Genomic DNA, 16344 nt, shown 5'->3' on the forward strand with positions numbered 1-16344 from the left:
CACTAGTGGGAGAATCACAAACAAGGCAACATAGCTACAAAATAAGGGGCTGGTCATTTAAAACTGAAGTGCATAGAAATTCCTTCTCCCAGAGGGTGGTGAATCTCTAGAATTTTCTGCCCCCGAAGGTGGTGGTGTCCAGATCATTTGATATATTTAAGGTGGAGTTAGATACATATTTAAAAGATTGAGGAATTCAAGGTTATGGGGAACTGGCACAGAAGGGGAGTTGAGGCCAGCATAGATCGGCCATGATCATATTGAAGGGTGGGGCAGGCTTGAGGGGCCTGGTGGCCTACTCCTGCTCCTATTTTCTTGTGTGGTACATGGTGTCATCAGAACAGAAGTGACAGAGATGTAGAAATTGAAGGAATGGAATGGAATTCTTACAGGGAGCAAGATGGCTGGAAGTGCAGTAAAGATTGCTTTGGGAACTTGTGGGTTTGCAATGGATTCTCTCTGAAATGAAGATTGGGAAATCCAGAAAGAAGTTACTTGGATCATTCATAAGTGAGATCTGGGTGGAAGTTGGTGGACCTTTTGAGTTCTGTACGGGAGCATAGAACACCACCAATGGTCAACATATGGGAAAAAGAATTGAAGCAAAAAACTAGTGATGCTATTAATATGAAACAAAATCTGAAAATGCCAGAAACACATAGCAGGTCAGGCAACATCAATGGAGTGAAACAGATTCTACATTTCAAGTCAATAACCCTTCTTCAGTAGAGAATTCTGTACACGGTTCTGACACAGGGTTATTCACCTGTACTGGTTTTTCTCTCTATAGATGTAGCATGATCTACCAAATGGTTTTTGGCATTTTCTGTTTTGTTTTGGGACAAAAGAAGTTAGGGAGGGTGCAAAGCTTGGAACTGTGCAGGTTCCCAATAGGAGGAAGTATAGAGTTAAATAAGTTGTTCAGTTTGACTAAGTTCAGCCAGGCAAAGGAAGGTGGCAGTGGAGGGGGACTGCTTGGGTTTCTGTTCAGGGAAGAAGCAAAGAGCCCCCAGATTGTCCTGCCGTGGGATGGAGGTGTAGAGGGATTGGATGTCCATGATGAAAACAGCCCAGTTGGGCCAGGAACCTGTTAACATGGCAGAGATTGTGAGAAGTATCACATTTGTAGGCGAGGAGAGTTTGGACGGTGGGAGAAGAAAGCCCCGGTGGAACAAGGACAGGCTGAAACCGTCCGCCGGGACGGTTCTGCTTCAGATTCACGGGGAGGAGGCAAGCATGGACCGTTTTCCTTTAGAATCAACCGGGGGATGTGGTTCTTGTCCTGTGCGGAGGCTGGCGATGTTGTTGCGGTAGATGGCAGAATTTCCAAGCTGTGAACCGAAGCCCGCCGAAGCTTGAGAGGGGGTTTTGAACACCGGCGCTGGCACCAAATCAACATCAGGACCCGCCAGCTCGGAGACCTCAGACGGATGCGCGCTGCAGACCCCCTCGCACCTCACCCGTCCGGCTGCTGGGGCGTCTGGCGCCACAAGTGTGTGCCCCACGCTGCAGACAACCCTCTGGTACCCGGGCCGCCCCCACGGCGTCCCCGAGCACCCGGGGTTTGCTCCTGATAACTCGCTGGTTAGATTCCGCTGCAAAAAGGGAGGAGAGGGGTGGGGTGGTGTGTGTGTGTGTGTGTGGTGTGGGGGGGGTGGGGGTGATCAGTGTGTGATGCGGGCGGGCGGCCGTCCGCGCGCGGGCTTCCCCCTCACTGCCCCCCCCCGGGGACGCGCGCGCCGCCGCCCCCCCCGTTCGCGCCAAGCAGCAAAGTTGCAGGGCGCGCCCCCGCCCAGGCGCGGGAGCGCGCCTCCTCCCCCGCCTGGAGCGGAGCCCCGCCCTCACTCTCTGTCTGTCTGACTCAGTCGGTCAGCGCTGAGCCGGTGAGCGGAACCTCGAGCAGCCCAGGTAGGTGGCGAATTGTAAAAGGAAAGCAATGATTAAATAAAGCTCTAAATTATTTTTCCCTCTGTGTGTATGTGGTTAAAGCAGCCGTGGCGATGGGCGGCTCCGGGAATTGCAGGCCATTGCAGTCTGGAGGGGAATTACAATAAAGGAGTTAGTTAGGGGGTCTGTGGTCCAGGGTGGATGACGGGCAGCATTGACAGTCGCCACCAGTGCAGAATGGTGCATTTGGGGCTTGGTTGTTTTCCCCGTTGCTGCTTTTGTTTCCACTGGTACAACCTGGCGCATTTTGTGCTGCTGAAAATCCCCTCGCATGGTAAATCGGCGGTGCCGGAGCCTCTCTCCTTGGTCCTATTCTGTCCTTTTCAGCACTGTCATCCATTCTTGGTCATGAACTGTTCTACAAACAACAGGGAAAGGCAGCCTATTTGCCACATACACGACATGTTACACGCCTGGAGCTGGACTTTTTTTTTGAAGCAAATAAATTGGACAGTTTTTTTTCCGTTGGAGGAGAAAAATACGCATAACCTAACATGTCTTTGTTTGCCTTCAGAAATTTCAGGAAAATTGTGCGTCTCTTAATTGAGCCGCCGGTCCATTGACGGTTGTCTGCAGCTGATTATAGAGGGGAGGGGTGGGGGAAGAGGTTGAACGATCTCTTTTGTTCTGTTCAGCATTTACTTAATTTCTGAATTGTGTTCCGATTCGATGCACGTTTACAGACCAGAATGGGTGTAGTTTATAAAAGACGCGGCATTCAATTTAACTTGCCATCGTAATCTAAGAATCGATTGAAACACACTTTTACGGAAGCAATAAAATATATGGTGGCGAAGGGAAAAATGTTCCACTGATGTAGTATATCTGTCGGGGAAGGGGAGAGGATTTGTTTTCTGCCCTAATCCACCCTACCTTTTGGAACACTTTTTTTTGCATTGAACTACATATTCTGGAAATAATATCTGATTCTTGTGGAGAACAGCGATATATTGCTGGAGATTACCAAGTGACAGGGTATTTCAGCGCAAATACGTGTGACCCGCCTCCTCCTCCAGCCAACGGATCAACTGCACGGTATTACTGCTTTTGCATGGGAAAAGGGATTGGTGTCTTGTGCTGCAGTGGCTTCGGCTTTCTTGCATATAGAGAGAGAGAGAATGTTCCCGGTGCCCGAGTGCGCCTGCGCCTCGGCTCGGCTCAGCTTTCTTACAAAACGCGTGTCAGCAGTGCTGATGGTCACAAAGGGAGAGTTGCTGCAAAACCCACCCACCTGCCTGCCAGATGGTGCTGGGAGCAGGGGCAGCTTAGCTCTCTTTTTTTTACACTCCAAGTGAAATTTATTTAGCTCATTGACCAATTTGCAAATAGCCAGTTGGTTTATTGGGCGCGTTGATTCCTTTGTCTAGCACAAGACGCGGTTTTGGTACATTTATGATGACACTTACTTTATGAGTGCCAGTGTTTTCATGCTTGGATTCGGAGCAATTTAATTAAAACAATAAGTACTAATTTGAAGCAGTTTCTTGGGGGAGGGGGGAATTGACCCAGAGTTTGGCATTTAACTGGGCTCATTGTTGATCTGAATGCGCGATGAGCAAGTAGTAGAAAACTGCAAAACAGGTTGGCTGTAACTTGTAAAATGACAAAGACAGGATGAAACATGGAAAATGATAAACGGAGAGGAAAAGAAGGTTTTGTTTTGTTCTGAGTTTATGAATGGCTTAGTTCAGGAGTGTGAAGCCTTTAACACTGAAAGCTGGTTGCAGGCCAGCTGGTGAAAATACTAAAGTTACTGTCATCCCATTTTCTTTTGTATGTTCAAAATGCCAAAGTGCAAGAGATCACTGCTATGTGTTCCATAGAATAAGACTGTTAAGAGTGATCTACTGGAGGAGTTCCAGTTATGTCATAAATCACGTGAATCTAACTGGTTTGTGAATGCCATCTTAGGTTACTGGTTTTTAACACCTCCTTCTCTCTAGCGTGTGTATAATAGCTTCCTTTTTGATCTATCAACTACTTTGGGCACTTCCTGAATTGGCTTATTGCCTCATGATAGTTGCAAAATATGTCTTATAAAGTTTCATCAGTTTTCAGGTGACCTAACTTTTCCAAATTTTATTCTGATTTTTTTTTGCAAGTTGTCATACATATGTCACTTCAATGAATTTCATCATCAAAGCTATTTGACAAATAACTTAATCCACCTTCTTATTCTTTTATTTTTTTATGTAAGGTGGTGACTAACTCCATGCAATGGTTCCACAGATATCAGCAGCCCACTCTTAATTGACCTAACTGGTTTGCTATGTCTAGACAGTAATAATCAGCATGTTTTCTAACCGAGGGATTGAGCATCAGAATGAAGCCTGATATATCGTTATCTGTATCTATACAGATAAACCTCTTCTGGAGGTCAGCAAGCAGACAACAGCTTGGAATGGGAAGAATTCTTGTTTGATTTGCCTCCCTTACAATTGGCCCAAGAGTCCGATACTTGTTGCTGCCCTGAAACCAGCCTTTGTTACATCTTGGGCCTTCTTGGTACTTGTTGTACAGTACATACAGAGGATCTTCCAGAATTATTTGACTCTGATAAAAACACTTTTTTGTTTCTTTCTTTTATTTCTTGTTAATTCTGTTAAATTAAAAAAAAGTAAAGCCATGGACTTGTGACATTCCAGAAAAGATGTTTGTGAAACCCATTGTGAGGAGAATGAAGTGGGCAAAGTTAATTGATAGAATTGCTGAATAAGCTTAGAGTAATGACTGTGTTTTAATATGTAGTATCACACTGATATCCACTGAGCCATAATGATGTTTAAATAGTGAATATTGATTTAAAAGGTATTATGACATGAAATTTCCAGTTTAGAATAAACCATGGCTTGTATTTTTATAATTGTGTAAAAACAAGTAATTATCTGCTTTTGGAGCTACTACCAGAATAATCTTGTTTGGATAAATCTAAGTATTGTTTTCAAAGGAATGGAAAAACTAACATAATATGTTTGCCTTTATAATTGCCCAGTTTCGGCACTGTAGCGGTCATGTGGAATGTACATTTTTTGTGTATTACATGGCACTGGAACTTGATATTTTTTCCTCAGTAGAATTCGTTTAACAAATTCATTAAGGCCAAATATTTTCTTAAGATGTGTACATTCTAATTTATCAAGTACTAGGTGTAGCATTAGTACAATGTAAAGATATCTTTAGAGTTACTGCACTCAAAAGATTTTGTCCTGCATGCATATGTAGATTATGATCCTTTCCTTTCTGATAGCAACCTCGCAAAGTAACAGTGACTTCCACTGTTGTTCTCCAGCCACACGGAGGTGCATTGGAGCAACCAAGTCTGAGACAATCAGAGAATTAATTGTTCTGACATGCATTAATACATGTGAATTATTTCCTTGTTTATGTGTCATTTAGTGATCAATTTGTGATGTCATCCATTCACCATTACTCTTGCTACAAATATGAGAATATACCGAATATGTTTTTAGACAATGGTATAGAATGACAAGTTACTGGTCCTGGTTCTGATTCTGCACATGTTGAACATATTTAATTGTCATGAGTCATACGGCAGGGAAACGGGCCCTTTGGCCCACCACATCCTTATCAACCTTTTTGTCCATCTACACTCATCCCATTTGCCTGCACTAGGTCTATATCCATCTGTCCCTTACCTATTTAAGTGCCTGTCTAAATGTCTCTTAAATATAGTGATTGTATCTGACTCCTCCACCTCCTCTGGTAGCGATGTCAACCACTCACTCCAGAAATCAACCACTCACTGTTTTAAAAAAAAATTTCCCCCAAATCCTATTTAAAACTCCTTCCTCTCACCTTAAATGTATGCCGCCTTGTCTTCCTTATCTACTAAGCCTGTTATAATTTTATATACCTCTATCAGCTCAGCCTCCTTTGCTCCTTGCTATCCAGTCTCTCCTCATAACTAAAGTCTTCCAATCCAGGCAACATCCTAGTGAATAGAACATAGGGCCACAATGTTGTGCTGATCTTGATGCCAGTGTATACTATATGTCCTTTTCCTGTGTATCATCCATATCCCTCCATTCTCTTCATATTCATGTGTCTATCTAAAAGAATCTTAAACTCCACCAAACTGCCTGCTTCTCTGATTAACCCTGGTAACCCATTTCAGGGACCAACCACACTCTGCGTTTAAAAAAAACTTACCCCTCACATCGCCTATAAACTCTCTCCTTCCCCCCCCCCCCCCCCACCCCAATCTTAAAAACATGTCCTCTAGTATTTGACATTTCTGCCCTGGGGAAAAGATTTTGACTGTCTACCCTATCTATGCCTCTCATAACTTTAAAAACCTCAACCAGGTCTCCCCTCAACCTCCGATGCTCTAGGGAGAACAACCCAAATTTGTCCAATCTTTCGTTATAGCTAATTCAGGTAGCATCCTGGTAAACCTCTTCCGCACCCTTTCCACAGTCTCCACATCCTTCCTATAATGGGGGCAACCAGAACTGCACACAATACTCCAAGTGCGGTCTGACTAAAGTTTTATAGAGCTGCAGGATGACTTCCTTACTGTTATACTCAACACCCCTACCAATGAAGGCAAATATGCCGTGCACCTACTTTACCACCTTATCCACTTGCATAGCCACTTCCAGTGAAATATGGACCTGGACCCCAAGATCCCTCTGTACCTCAATGCTATTAAGGGCCTACCATGAACTGTATACTTTCTCCTTTCACTTGACCTCCCAAAGTGCAACACCTCACACATTCCTGATTAAACTCCATCTGCCACTTCTCTGCCCATATCTATAACTGATCTATATCCTGCTATATTCTTTGATAGTTCTTTACACTGTTCACAACTCCACCAATTTTGGTGTCATCTGCAAACTTGCTGATCCACCCACCTACATTTTCATTCCAAATCATTGATATATATCACAAACAACAGAGGTCCCAGCACTGATCCTTGCAGAACACCACTGGTCATGGCCCTCCAGCTAGAATAATAGCCTTCCGCCCCTACTCTCTGTCTTCTATGGGCAAGCCAGTTCTGAATCTAAACTTGCAATTCACCCTGGATCCCATATATCTTTATCTTCTGAATAAACTTACCATGAGGGACCTTATCAAATGCCTTACTAAAGTCCACGTGGATAACGTCCACTGCCTTACCCTCATCAAGCACCTTTGTCACCTCCTCAAGTTTGCAAGGCATGACCTGCCCTGCACAAAGCCATGCTGACTGGCCTTAAGCAGGCCATGCCTTTCCAAATGCACATAAATCCTATCTCTAAGTATCCTCTCCAATAGCTTCCCTACCACTGATGTGAGGCTCACTGGCCTATAATTACCTGGATTATCCCTATTTCTTGAATAAAGGCACAATATTTGCCGCTCTCTAGCCCTCTGGGACCTTGTCTGTTGCTAGTGAGGACATAAGGATCTTGTCAAAGCCCCAGCAATCTCCTCACTTGCTTCTTTCAATATTCTGGGATATATGCCATCAGGCCCTGGGAGTTTTGTAAAATCAAAGCTGTAGTTATTGAAGCGTCAACATGCTGAAGAACAAACTGAAGTTTCAGTTTTGCTGTGAGTGAATGAATATCAGTGAGATTCAGCATTTTAAAGCACCTGTTGTCTGGTAAGGTTACCATCTATCCATTAATTGTGTCAGTGTACTTTGGCTTACACCTAATGCAATGACTGTGATATTTGGGAAATTTCAAGATATGAAATTGTAGTAGGAGTTGTGTGATTATTTAGACTTTTTGAGTCACCAAGATTTTTCCAGGAAACATTTGCCTTCTAAAATTTTAGGGACTGAGTTTATACTTAAACAACATTCCAATTACATTTGAAGTTTTGTATGGGCAAAGCTAGTTAAACTGGGATAATGTTAGCCTCTTGCTATTTTGGGAACTGCTGAGAAAAGCTGTTTAAATGGTGAAATGTATTTTTGTTTGGTTTAAAGTTTTGGTTGATGACATGAGTACTTAGGCGATCCAACTGGTTAAAAATTTTGTGAATATCAATCAAGCATTACATTTTTCTTCCATTAATATCAGGTCATGGAAAAATGCCTTCTAAATTCAGGCTATGCCGAGCTTTGCATTGGCATTTTTGGGTACTGTATTTGCTTATATCATGGGTAGTATCATAGGAGAAAAAAAATTGTAGCGTTGTTTCATTTATAGCTCTGTAAAAACATGCATATTCTTAACTTCATAGACTGTTAGTGTTTGCATGAGAACTAGATGTAGCCAAGACTAGAACAGAGTCATACAGCACAGAAGTGGGCCCTTCAGCCCACCACACCCATGCTGACCTTTTTGCCCATCTACAATAATCCCATTTGCCCACACTAAGTCTGTATCCTTTTATGCCTTGGCTATTTATGTGCCTGTCTAAATGTTTCTTAAACGTAGTGTTTGTAGAATTCCACCACCACTTCTGGCGGCGTGTTCCAGATATCAACCACTCTCTGTGTGTAAAATAACTTCCTACCCCTCAAATCCCCTTTAATACTCATATGTCATACCTTAAACCCGTGCCCTCTTGTATTTTATATCCCTACCATAAGAAAAAGATTCTATCTACCCTGTCTATGCCTCTCATAATCGTATACAACTTCCATCAGGTCACCCCTCTGTCTCCTTCAAAAAACAATCTCTCCCCATAATTAAGACCCTCCAATTCAGGCAACATCCTAGTGAATCTCCTTTCCATTCCCTCCAACAAAATCACATTCTTCCTATAATGTGGCTTCCTATAATTGCACACTATCCTCAAGTGAGGTCAACCCAGTGTTTTGTAAAGTTGTGACGTTATGTCTTTGGTCTTGTATTCTGCGTCCTGACCTATGAAGGCAAGCATGCCATATGCCTTCTTTCAGCATCCTGTCGACCTGTGATGCTACTTTAAGGGAACAATGGACGTGGACCCCTACAGCTCCTAATTTTCTTTACACATTCTACAAAGCACTTAAAAGGTATGGTGGAATATTGTCCATTTTCCTGAATGAGTGTAGTTTCAAAAGCATTCAAGAAGCTCAAGACCATTCAAAGAATTTCACTTGATTGACATCCCATCTAAACTCTAAACCCCATGATAGTAGAGTGTGCTATCCATAAAATCCACTTGAATTACTCAGACAGTCCACTCTGACAACACTTCTTATAGTCAGGACCTTTACTTACGAAGGAGGAGGACAGCAGGCACAAAGGATCCACCTCCAGATTCCCCCCAAACCTGTACACCATCCTGACGTGGTCATGTAACCATTCTTTCACTGCCATTGGGGTTAAATCTCCCAACCCAACAACAGAGAGGGCCTTCAGCAGAAGAACCACTGCATTTCAAGGTGGTGGCTCACCATCACCTTCTCAAGACAAGAAGGCATACATTTCAGGTGAGGGGAAGGAATTTTAAGTGGGATTTAATGGGAAAGTTTTTTTTAAACACAGAGTAATTGATATTTGGAACTCGCTACCAGAGGAGGTAATGGAGTCAGATACAATGACTATGTTTAAGAGAGATTTAGATGGTTACTTAAATAGGCAAGTTACAGAAGGATATAGATGTAGTGCAGGCAAATGGGATGAGCGCAGATGGACAAAAAGGTTCACGTGGATGTGGTGGGCCAGTTCCTTGATGCCCTACCATTTATTGTATATGTCCTACCTCTATTTGTCTTCCCAAAATGCATCATCTTGCACTTGTTGGGATTTATTCCATCTCTCAATGCTCTACCCAACTTTCCATCTGATCTATATTTTGCTGTAGCCTTAGACAACCTTTTTCACTATCCACAACTGTGCCAATTTTCGTGTCATCCGCAAACTTACTAATCATACATCCTACATTCACACCCAAGTTGTTAATGTGTAATCACAAACAATAAAGGTCCCAGCACTAATCCCTGCGGTATACCATTAGTCATATACTGACCTCCGTCCACTGCTACCATTTGTCTCCTAAATAGAAGCCAATTTTGGATCCAATTAGCCAGCTTGCCTTTGATCCCATCTGCCTTTTTTAAAAAAAAGATTAATTTAGAGACTTAATGTATCACAGTTCAGGTTATTTTAAATCTAGTATTGTGGTACAGAATTGATTTTTTTTGGAGGCAGAATGGTCAGTCGATTTTTGCATCTGATTTGAGCAGCTACTTTTCTAATTCAGTGATTGTAGGAAATCAGGATTCTATTGAATGTATTCGAAAGGACACTTCCAAACTTCAAATTTTCTTTGCATTTAGATTATTTTTTAATATAATTGTGGATTATTCAAATTAGCAATCTGGAAAAAAGGTGAAACTGTTGGAAGTATTAGATGTCCTTGTACAGGACTCTGTTTTCAAAGGACTACTCTTTTAAATCAGTGAATCGAAGATATATCTGGTAAGGGATTGATAAAATGAAAGGTAAAAAAAGTAGGGCCATGGTTCAATGTTTATTATTGTGTTACCAATCTTGAGTAGAAAGAATCAAAATTGTTGATATGATAAAGCAAACAGCTGTTTTCTTTTGTTAATTTGAAATCTGTTACTGCTTGTCCCAGACTTTGACTGGTCCTCTTCACTAAATCTTGGCTGTGTAGCCATATAATGATCAGCCATGAAGCAGTTTACTCTTATTGAGTTAACGTTTGTTTTATAGTAATGTCATGGCTAGCATCCACTCTTTGTGCAACAAACAGTCAAAGTGAGCAACTGAAATAGAAAGATAAACAGGATGTGAACTTTTATCCTTAATTTATACTGGACTGAATACTAATATATGACGTTTGGTCTGGATTCTTGGCCGATGTATATATTAATAATCTTTTTTTAACCTCCTTTCTTCCCCGCCCCCACAATTAATTTGTGTTATAGAGTAGGTGTTTGCAGATGGTAGTGAGGGTTGTTAGGCTAATGGAATGGGATCCTCAATGACATGATATCGTCTTTGATATGAGGTTGCACTCTTAGTAATTTGGGGTCTGAGTGACTTTAGAGATCCTGCAGTACTATGTTCAGTAACCAATGGGAGCTCAGCAACTGGCAGTGGTCGCTCAGGATGAGGGGTATTAATGGATAATGCTGAAGCAGTTGCATTCTGTGATTTGCCACGGGCATGTGTTAAGAGTACAAAGCTCTGCTGAGGATTGCATTGGATAATGGCACCTTGTGGTGACTAGGAAATAGTAACTGGCTGCTCCTCCAGATGCCATTTCCTGGCTAAAATCCAAAAGAACGTATAATTGAAAAGGAATGCCAGTTTTGAGTCCCTTGAGTGAGTCATTTCTCAAGAATCCAAATCCCATTCTGTTGTCTTAAACCGATTATTGTCTCTGCACCAGGCATTTGCTTAATGATATTTTGAAATCTATACTGGATTAATACCAATTTTCGATGTTGCGACAATCGGTGGATGCTCTCAGTTAGGAATGCTGATTTACGTTGTACAAACAATTAAATTACTGTTTTACTTAATGACCACTTTTTGTTTTGTATTCAAATTAGATTTAACACTTTTATATCAAACAATGTGAATAGGACTAAGGTATTATAAGGTTATCAAAGTACTCACAATTTTTTCCCCTATTTTTTCTGTCTTTCCATTTCTTTTGCTCATGCATGCACATACTTATCTAAATTCAAAATTTAAAAAAAAACTGCAGGTGCTGGAAAGCTAAAATAAAAATGAAAAGTGCTGGAAATACTCAGGAGATCAGGCTGCATCTGTGGGATGAGAAACAGAGTTAACGTTTCAGTGGGAATACCCTTCATCTGACAAAGGGTCTTTGACCTGAAGCATTAACTCAGCTTCTCTTCCCATAGATGTGGCCTGACCTAATTGTTTAAATTCAGCTTTGGAATGTTGGCATGGTTGGCAAGCTCAGCATTTCTTGCTGATCCCTAGTTGGCCTTGAGAAGGTGGTGCTGAGCCACCACCTTGAAATCCAATGGTTCTTCTGGTGAAGGTCCTCTCTGTTGTTAGAGAGGGAATGGCAGTGAAAGAATGGTGTTATATTTCCAGGTCAGGATGTTGTAAAGCTTGGAGGAAAACCTGGAGCTGGGTCGTATGTGCCTGTTGCTCGCCTCCTCCTCGATAGCAGAGGTCTTGACGATAGGAGATGTTGTCCAAGTAGGCTAGGTGAGTAATTGCAGTGGATTTTATGGATTGTACACACTTACTATCATAACAGATGAATGTTTAGAGTAGGGGATGGGGTGCCAGTAAAGTGTGATTTTTCTTTTTTTTTGTTCTGAATGGTATTTAGTTTCCTGAGTGGTTTTGTAGCTAAATTCATTCAGGAAAGTGGAGAGTATTCCATCACACTTCTCAAGTGCCTTGTAGAATGTGGAAAGAATTTGGAGTGTCACTCACTGCAGAATACCAATCCTCCAACCTGCTAACATTATTTATATAGCTGATTTACTTCTGACCCCTGGAATGATGATGGGGGGCTCTAATGCTACTGCCATTAAGTATGAAGGCTAAGTTGTTTAGATTCACTCTGGCTGGAAATTGTCATTGCCTAGTCCCTTGGTGCAAATGTTACTTGCCATACATCGGTTCATGCTGATGTCCAAGTATTGCTGCGAGCGGGGCTGTTTCATTTGCTGAGGAGTTGTGAATGCAAATGAACATTGTACAATCATCAGCAAACATCTCCACTTAGGTGGAAGGAAGGTCACTGCAGGCCAAGCAGTTGAAGATGATTGAGACTGCTGCCTTGAGGAACTTTTCCAGTGATGTCCTGGGCTCAATAATCTTGTTTTGTCTGAAGTTTGGCTCCAGTTGTTGGAGTGCTTTTACTTGATGCCCATTGATCAGCTTAACAGGGCTCCTTGATGCCAAGGCCAGTCACTTTGATTGTGTCTCTAGAGTTGAGCTCTCACTGCTGAGGTCTTCAGCTAGATGGTCCAAGTGGAAACCCAAACAGGGCATCAGTGAGCAATTTATTGGTAAGTGGGGATTCATAGTATTGTTGACAAAGCCATCCATCTAAATAAGCATATTGTTTATTTCTAAGACCACATTGCAAGATATTTTAAGACTATTAATTTAGTGCTTGCATCCAGGAAGAGTTACGGTTTGTAACTTGGTGTACAATGTTCTGAATATGCAACTAAAATGGTTTCCTGATATAGTTTGGAAAATGTGACACTAATTTATAAATGTTGTTTTTGTTCTGAACAAGCATGAATATAACTTGATCATTAACTAAATGGAACAATATTTAATTGCATTGTTTTCAGAAACAAAAACATCGGATAAACAAAGCATGAGGGTGGCACATTGACACAGCTAGTAGAGCTGTTGCCTCACAGATCCAGAGACTCAGGTTCAATCCTGACCTCCGATGCCTCTGTGTGGAGTTTGCATGTTCTCCCTGTGGATGCATGGGTTTCAAGTTCAAGTTTATTGTCATAGGCATACATACACAGGTATAAATGCCATGAAAATTAGATTTTTGCAGCAGCATAGTACACTACAAACATGACAAACATAAGTTGACATAAACTTAAATTAACATAAATTATGCATAATTTACACAACAAAATAAACGTAATGACACGAGTGCAAGTTAAGAGAGAGAAAAAGAGATATAGCCCAAGTTAGTGTTAGGGTTTTTCAGGTCGGTTCAAGAACCTGCTGGCAGTGGGGAAGAAGCTGTTGTTGTGGGTCATCAGGCTCCTGTACCTCCCGCCTGATGGCAGCATCAAGAAGAGGATATGGCCCAGATGGTGGTGGTCCCGGATGATGGATGTCACCTTCCTGAGACGTCATCTCGATGATGGGGAGAGCTTAAACCATGATGGAACTGGCTGAGATGTATCTCCTTAAGAAAGTAAAGATGCTGGCATGCCTTCTTCATGGTTGCATCCATGTGCTGGGCCCAGGATTGATCCTCTGAGAGTTTGACACCCAGGAACATGAAGTTGCTCACCTTTTCTACTGCAGATCCTTCAATGAGGACTGGTGTGTGTTTGTCTGACTTCCCCTTCCTAAAATCCACAATCAGTTCCTTGGTGTTGCTGACATTGAATGCAAGGTTGTTGTTGCAACACCACTCAACCAGCTGACCTATCTCACTCCTCTATGCCACTTTGTCGTCATCTGTGATTCTGCCAACAGCAGTGGTGTCATCAGTGAATTTGTAAGTGGCATTGGAGCTATGTTTGGCAACACAGTCGTAGGTATAGAGAGAGTGGAACAAGGAGCTATGCGTGTAGCTCTGAGGTGTTCCTGTGTTGGTGGTCACTAAGAAGGAAATAAGGTTTCCGATCCATACTGATTGTGGTCTCCCAGTGAGGAAGTCGAGGATCCAATTGCAGACGGGGGTACAGAGGCCTAGGTCTTGGAGCTTGGGGATATGGGGATGAAGGCGTTGAACGCTGAGCTCCAGTCATGGAGCACAGCTTGATATACATGTTCCAGTTGTCCAGGTGGTCCAGAGCAGAGTGGAGAACCAGCAAGATAGCATCTGCTGTAGACCTGTTGTGGTGATAGGTGAATTGAAGCGGGTCCAGGTCCTTACTGAGGCAGGAGTTGATTCAAGCCATATCCAACCTCTTGAAGCACTTCATTATGGTGGGTGTAAACGCTACGGTAGTTGTTGAGGCACATAACCCTGCTCTTGGGCACCAGTACAATCAATGCCATCTTGAAGCAGGTGGGAACCTTCTGGGTTCCTCCAAAATCCCAAAGATATGTAGGTCATTAGGCCACTGTAACTTGCCCCTATTGTATAGATGAGTGTTAGAATCTGGGGAGGTCTGACCAGAATGTGGGGAGGACTAAAAAAAATTGGATTAATGCAAACGGGTGGTTGATGGTTGACACAGACTAGATGGGCCGAAGGGCCTGTTTCTGTGCTGTATCTCTCTATTACTCTAAAGCAGAAAATGCACATGGAGAATTTTCATAATACAAGGATATAAAATATTGCATTAAAGACTAGATATGCAAATAAAAAGTGATCCAGAGACTTCTAATCACTTGTTGACTATTCTGAAAGTTTAGACTTCTCTCTGTTTATTTGCTATAGATTCAATGACTTGACTCCATTCAGCAAGTGGTATCTCAAATGAGTAAAATGCATTTCTAGAAACTTTTTACCACCTTGCAGAGTCTAGTCCACGTTCTTTAAATCTGGTTTCCTTCATCTTCGAATCTGAGAAATTCTCTGAAGTTATTGTGTTATTTCTTGATGGCAGTTGAAATATTTGACTGTAAGGGAATGTTTTTTAAGCTTGCATATTTCATGATTACATCATTGTGCTGAATTTATTATTCCGAAGCTGTAATCTGTTAACATTCTTCTGTAACTTAAACTTGGAAATATATAGTTTGATACAACACTTCAAAACTGTTTCCCAGAAGTGTTTCTATTACGTAGACTGTTTAAAAACTGAAATAGCTGAATCACTTGCCCTTTGATCACCACTGGTTTAGTATTCACTCTGAAGACCAGGAAAATAGACACATAAGGAAGCCACTTACTTGGTATTTCATGTATATTTTTGTTACAGATATTTGGATTTTCAACATTCCAGGAAAAAAAAATTCAGAAGCAAAATCAAACATTAGTGTAGCTTCTGACTTATAAGGACAAGCAGGCAGACTTCCATTTAAAATGGCGAGGGGATAAAAAAGCACAAATGCAATATGGTATATGTTGTCATTGAAGCCGAAGGAAGTAATCTTACCCTGTAAGAAAGAAGGAGCTTCCAGATGATAACTAAATCAGATTTCAAGCTTTTAATGATGAATTTCATGGAGAGGTCAATTGGCAATTACCCTGTTCATCATCTGCCAGAACTAATGTATTCTCCACATTAAGAGGAGTCCAATGAAGAGTAAAACGCAGCATTAGATAAATGTACACACATAAGCAGAATATTTGAAAACCATGTGAAATATTAACCATTGAATCCCTTATTTTAGCTTTAACATTCATATAAAGCTTAGCTTGTATTTTGCTGTTTTAGTGAATTAGTGTACGACGTATGCTAATAAAGGAAAAATTGCTTGCCTGAAACTTTTTTGCAGAAAAGTACAAAAATTACAATAGAAGTAATCTATATTTGATGTCATGCTCAAAATCCAGCCAAAACCAGTAGGAAATCAAAGTAAGTTGCATGTAAATATAAAAAAAAAGTTAAGGAGTCTGTGAAAGAAATGATGGTGACCTATAATCAAGTTAGATTGCAGTAATTTTCAATGATTGGCTTGTCCATTTGGTACTTATAGCTTTTAATCTCAAGCTTCAATTAATGTCCAGGCTATGATTGAATTAGAAATGAGGCTTGTGGGAGGGCAGTCTTTTCCTGTGCTTTTTAAAATTATTTAATTCTAATTTGTATTTTCTGTTACTTTTTGGTTTACAATCTGCAGGCAGGTTACACTGAGAAACCTTGGTGGTTATGCTTCA

At 41.5% G+C, this 16344-nt stretch overlaps 1 protein-coding gene across 11 annotated transcripts in view; it reads left to right on the forward strand.

Annotated features, from left to right (window-relative positions):
- The first annotated feature begins 1817 nt into the window (after positions 1-1817).
- The window catches only part of map2 (microtubule-associated protein 2), a 256918-nt gene continuing 242391 nt past the window's right edge, over positions 1818-16344 (forward strand). For 9 of the 11 annotated variants that reach the window (XM_052024084.1, XM_052024171.1, XM_052024178.1 and 6 more), the window contains exon 1: positions 1833-1908. The gene's annotated coding sequence lies outside the window, so the exon portion shown is untranslated. Of the gene's footprint in view, positions 1909-16344 lie in introns of all 11 variants that reach the window. The other 2 variants (XM_052024106.1, XM_052024095.1) reach the window with 2 other exon arrangements.

This window comes from Pristis pectinata, chromosome 1 (genome assembly GCF_009764475.1).
Source record: "Pristis pectinata isolate sPriPec2 chromosome 1, sPriPec2.1.pri, whole genome shotgun sequence".
In the NCBI taxonomy this organism is placed as follows: Eukaryota; Metazoa; Chordata; class Chondrichthyes; order Rhinopristiformes; family Pristidae; genus Pristis; species Pristis pectinata.